This window comes from Cyphomyrmex costatus, unplaced genomic scaffold, assembly GCF_001594065.2.
Source record: "Cyphomyrmex costatus isolate MS0001 unplaced genomic scaffold, Ccosl1.0 scaffold55, whole genome shotgun sequence".
NCBI classification, from domain to species: domain Eukaryota; kingdom Metazoa; phylum Arthropoda; class Insecta; order Hymenoptera; family Formicidae; genus Cyphomyrmex; species Cyphomyrmex costatus.
This window is the reverse complement of record NW_017279708.1, coordinates 1320273-1326747: the sequence shown is the minus strand read 5'-3', so window position 1 is coordinate 1326747 and position 6475 is coordinate 1320273.

The window sequence follows — 6475 nt, the reverse complement described above, 5'->3', positions numbered from 1 at the left end:
CTCGCGTGTCTACCTAGTCTACGTCCACTTCCGCTTCGAAAATCTGTGATCTTCTATCCAATTCGAGGTCACGCGTTTTCTTCATCACCTCTTTCCAACGTTTAATTGATCCAATCATTCACTATGACTTATATTATAGGGGTTGTTTGCAACTGTTTTATTAAGAAATCAAAGTTGAAAATTTTCGATCGGATTTGGAAGTCACACGCGTTTGTCAGTACTCAGCTTGATAACGATCTCTTTATTAGAGAATCATCGACAGATAATAATCTTTTCCTATCTGTTTACGTATGCGCGGTATTCTTGAAAAGATTTAATCAAACTAGATCCTTGTTTCACTAAAATTCATTAAAATAATACGTTGTGATAAGAGTATCATGTGCAGCTTTCTTTTCTCTTATTTTTCATCGAAAAAAGATTAAGCTGTAAGAAGGGACATTCGAAGATTAAATCTCAGCAGTAAGGGGTAATATCGTCTCTCAAATACGGAACATTATTCCTAATATATTAATATTTTTTATTACATATATTTTAATTAAATTTGTTTTTTTTCTACAATATTAAATATTAATGTCGAGTTCTACGAATATATTTTAATGTTTTTTAAATAAATTCTGAAACAAATAATATATGTTTTTCAAAATATACCTAAGTAACGAAACGCTTTAGTGAAGAATTCAAGAGTAAAAAGTGTCATTACAATTATATGTATATGTATATATACGTCATCCTATGTTACACCGCGTTACTTTTGATAAATATTTTTAGCCAGCTAGCGATAACAGGTAACGATGAGTAGACGTAACAATTCGTTCGTTGGCAGCCTTCGCATTGTCTTATCACTTGATTGTTATAATTTTCCCTCACTTAAGAGATAGATTGAGAGATGTGCACATTGCATGAATAAAAAAATGTTATTATTGAGAAGAAGAAAAAGAAGAAGAAATTCTTGTTGATCACACATTGCTGGCAAGAGATTTAAATTAAATCTCAAGTCGATCAATCATTAAGAATCAATAGGACGGGTCAGCCATGAGGGCAATGAGAATTCAATCAGAGCCGCCAAAAGTGAACGAATAAAAGATAAAAAATGATGAAAAGAATTAGAAAATGAAAATTCTCTCATTCGAGCAAAATCGTCGAAAAATCGTCTTTACATGTAGTTCGTATAAATGCATTATTTACATAAAAAAATTAAAACGAAACTAAAACTATAGATAATAAAATATAAAACAAGAGAAAAACTATTCATTATTTCAAATTAAGACATATAAAAAATCATTCAAAAATAATTGTTAAATAAAAGCTATTTAATTCCAAGAGGATATTGTAAAGCGCAATTGATATTCTTTCGATCTCTATATATCTCTCGCTTCTAAAATTTTGTATTATATTTTACGTGATGTTCTAATTTTAGCGCTGTCGAAGAAGAATGTTCCTTCTTATGTCGAATAATGTAAAATTGTAAACGAGATACGTTTATTGTTCGATAAACAGCCGTGAAATCTAGCAAATGTCTTACTCTAAATGCCGTTACACTTTCGCTTTACACTTTCGTTTACAGTCTGTGGAAAGTATTCCGCGCGTGTTCGACTTCTATCGTTGTTATCGCGTAGTCAGATATTGATTCATCTCTTTTCTATCATTTTGAATTCATTTTATCAATTTATTTTATCAATTTTATTACATTTCGTTTTACGACACCGTAAAGAATCTTACTGATAAATTTGTCGTATATATTCATGACGATATCTCATCCTTAAGCCCGTGTCACACCACGGATTGTGAACGCGGATCGGATTGTGGACCGTGCATCGGAATTCAGCTAATCAAGACAAAGTAGCTTTATCTTGGCTGAATTCCGATCCGCGATCTCAATCCGAACCGCGTCTACAATAATCTGTGGTGTGACACGGGCTTTAATCACGTATGAAAACTGTCATGTAAATGCTACTACGAAAAGCGACGTATTGACTCGGCATTATTTATGCTTAAATTAAACAATACATAAACAAACGTAATAATTTTTTGAGAAAAATATAAAATTAATAGATAAATTAGAAACTTGTTGAGAAAATTTTATAATAAATAAATACAAAAATAATTCCGTCACACATTGTTTACTCAAAAAGTGCTGCAGAAAAAGTTGTAGGAAAAATGAATCAATCAGGGATCTGCTTTAAATTTTAATTAATGAAATTATCAGCTTTCTAAAATTGCAAGTATTATACTTTTTTATTTATCATTGTTACACGGAAATAAAGATCGCGCATCTTCACTATTTTGATAAGTTGAAGTTCTCAAAAGGAGATTTAATTTCCGTGATAACGCAATTGACAATTGATCAATCTCAAGAACGAGTCTAAAGATTTATGCACAAAAAGAATTTCCACGCTTATTAAACTGCAATTTCATTGATAATCGTCAGCAACGTTGGATTGGAATACATATATGTACATTTCTACCATCATAAACAACTCCAAATATGATATTGATTAATCTGGGCAAGACAACTTTCACGAACAAGAGTCCTTCGATTCCTTATATTTGGTCTTGTATTACCTATAATTATTATCGGTTGTCTTAGAAGGTAATTTGATCGTGAAAAATTTCTTACGATGTCGATAAAACTTGAGAGGAACGTATAGCTGTCCAAATCATCCAAACGCAAGAATATAACGAAAACTCTTGCCAGCGGGAAAACAATATTTTACTGGACGCTCAAAATTGAAAATATCGAAATGCACTTGAACGCATTTTGATGTTTCTTCGAATGCATATTTGTCGCGCGCGGCAACACAAAACTGCAGTCTAGATAAATTAAATCCGCGAAGCGATTTGAAAAATGAAAGAGAACTTAATGTTTATTATAAAACGCAATTTCGTTTGGTGTGCGGCCATCTCTCACTGTATCTTGATTAAATCCATTCGGATAATTTGAAGAATATATCACGCATTGAATCCAACGTATAGATCAATATATCTGTATAATTAATTAACAATCAATTATATATCGGATCGACCGCACAGATACGCTCAAACGCAGCATGCCTCACATTCACACATTTTGCACTTAATTCCACTCGAAAACAATAATGATAACATTAACGAGAGTGATGACGCCTATACCTCCTCGCGGAAAATGGACGCTTCGCGCTACGCTCAACGCCGGCGTCGCAGCGTCGCATGCGTCGCGTCGCGCGTCCGCAGCGGCAGTCCGCGGTAGTCTGACTTTCGATTAATCGGCGATCCAGTCAGCTCGACGAACCACTCACTCGGTCGACTCGGAAGGGCGATCCCCGCGCCAGAATCCGACGAGCACCCCTGGAATATCACTCGCGCGCCAGGGTCATCGCGCTTTTTTTCTTATATACATCATCACAATATTGAAAATAATATATCCCATCAAGAAAAGAAATTCTGAAGAGAGAACGTATAAGCATCTTGAAATTATATATATAGAAATTATATATATAGTGTCATAAAATCGTTCAATTATTCTTTCATTCATTTTGAATCTACTTTCTTCAACGAATATTCTTTTGGACATTTGTTATTAGAGATCATTTATAGACTTCGATACGTTAACTGAACTAATTTTGTATTAGAAATAAGTCGATGATTTGTTCGTAAATCTATATGAATACATTTTTTAATTATACTACACTATCGGAGAATTGTTCGATTCATTTATTTATCAAAATTTCAGCTTTCTCAATATAAACTGAAAGTTTTTATATTCTAATTGTGAGTTGATCTCATGTGTATTCAAAAATAAGATATTCGCAAAACAACGAGCATTCTTATCGAATAGAGTCTGTATATAGATGTACAGAGAATTTAGTTGAAAATTACCCATCACATCTACAAGAGAAACAATTGTATATAATAATAATTGTATATCATTGTATGTAATAAATCCACAAATAAAATATACTGTAAAAAAATAATCAATAATGCTCCCTGCACAAAATATTATTAACAGCATTATCAGAAACACTTAAAATATTACATCACGATACATGATACAAATCAAATATCTCGGAATCAGAACCGATCAATCGCTACAGTATGTACATATATCTTTGAAATCCAAATGGTTTTTCTTTATTCTTTCAGCGTTCATTTTTCTGCAGCTTTTAGTCTAAACTGTCTGAAGAAAAGTGTTAAAGTTTCGGATTCACCCTATACGCCGCACAGCCATATATATGCGTGTGGTATACCACGGACACCCTCATCGATCCGCTGCGCACCCAGTTGACCTCGCGACGAATCATCACCTTAACAATAAGTAGCATAAGATCCCCCATTCTTCTAAGGGTCTTAGCTACGTTGTATTACGCTTATATTTCGTGCAAAATAGATACGTCACATCGCATCAAATTTATCGTCAGAGACGAAAAGAAGATGAAAAAAGATTTTTTTCTAATAAGATGTAGAGATTGTGTAGAGATGAAACAAGTAGTTCTACTGTGTATAAAAGGATATCATAATGTCATGACATAAGTAAACGTAATGTGAGAAACTTATGGTGATGTCTTTATAAAGATATAAATATTATCATTTGTCGCAATAATCTTTAGAAAAATGACGAATGAAATTAATTTCTGATTTTAAAAGTATATAATAAGACTTTGTATGGAAATTGACAAGAATTTTTCAATTCAGAGGCCAATAATTCGGCAAAAAAGAGTTTGGAAAAATTACCTTCTTGAAAATTAAAATTTTTGATATATTATATTCTTTCTGCTTATTAAAGGTTAATTTTATCTTTATTTATATACAATAAGGATCTTGAGATAGTTTGAACTGTGATCCTAAATCACGCACGATTTTCAGATTCTGAATATTAAATTTGTAATGTCATAAATTTATGATAAATTATACCAATGTAAATAATTGTTAATAAAAAGTGTACCTATTAAAGATTGTGAGTCAGCATCGATGATGCAATGGAAGATTCATCATCGTCGTAAATAGTTTCGATGCCACGATTATATTACATAAAATATAATCGTACGTAAAATATTGATTATATTATATATAACTAATATAATTTAGATTTAACCTCTCAGATAGTAAAACATGGAACCGAATTCAAAGAATTGTAGTTGATCGTTAAAATAAAAACACCAATTAGGTCATCAAACACTATTCGATCGCATTGAGCCGAAGTGTATCATCTTGCAAATTTTTGTAGAATCTTTTTTAGACACACAAAGAAATTTTTTTAAGATTGAATCTTGTGCTTCGAAAGTTTCGTTTTATCTACTTGTTTATACAATCCCGTTATATTATTACATTATGTTATGAATCGTACTTATTATATGCTTGTAATTTTTAATCGGCGCACGCACGCACGCACACACACACACACACACACACACATTATAAGAATCCTCAGCATCCAACTTTCTTCGGATAATATGAAAAACAACGTGGCGATTCTCTTCGCTTCAGCTGTAGACAGCATATGAACGCGATGACGCCCATCTAAAAATAGCTCCAAGAAATATTTCATTCACACGATACACGTGCGTATAAAAACACGTAAACTCGAAATCTTCCGATTCTAGAAAATAAAAAGAGGAAAATTATATTTACATTTCCGTGAGTTGTAATATTTTATTCCTTCTGTTCTCTCTCTCTCTCTCTCTCTCTCTCGATAACTTGTTGCACGATAAAAATTTAATTACATATTACATAAAAAAAAGAGAGAGAAGGTTTTGTACAGCGTATATTCTTTTTATTGTTTTGTCATTCATTTACATACAAATATTTTCAAGACACGTCTTACGAAACGAAGTAGTAGCCATATTCGGTACTTGCTGTAGTTTGCGCTTTCGCTACGATTAAAAGAACGTATCTTTCGATACAAAGTAGCTCTTTGTCGCTCTTTATCTCAATCACTTAAAATACTACATTAACTTCGCGGCGTCCTTGAGCTCGTCCACTTTCAGAAAAGTAAACCGTTAGCAAACTCCTTCGGTGCTTACGTGTCATATTGCAGCTCTTGCATTTATGCGAAAAATAAATTATTATTTGCAAACGCAAGGATAGAAAAGGGGTAAAAGTGTAGGGAATCTTTAGATCTAATCTCAGGGAAATTCAGATAAAATCATGTGAAAGGATGAAACTGTCAATTCTTATATCGTCAGATTCTTCAGCATAAAATCGAGGTGTCGTCGTCATAATCGACAACGATGTGAGTGATAAAGTGTAGAAATTTTTTTCTCATTAAAAGAATTTAATCAAATATTTATGAAAAACGCGTCGATTATACGCAACGATGAGCTGCTCTCTCGTCCGCGTAAACTCCGAAGCCTATCGCACGCTGCGAGGAATTTATAAGAGAAATCTCGAGGATTTGGCAGTCGATGGCTGTTGACGGACGCTGTTTGATTCACACGCGATCATTCAGCACAACATATCACAATTCGAGGTAAAGTTCGGCATGCCAACAACGGCGCATTCG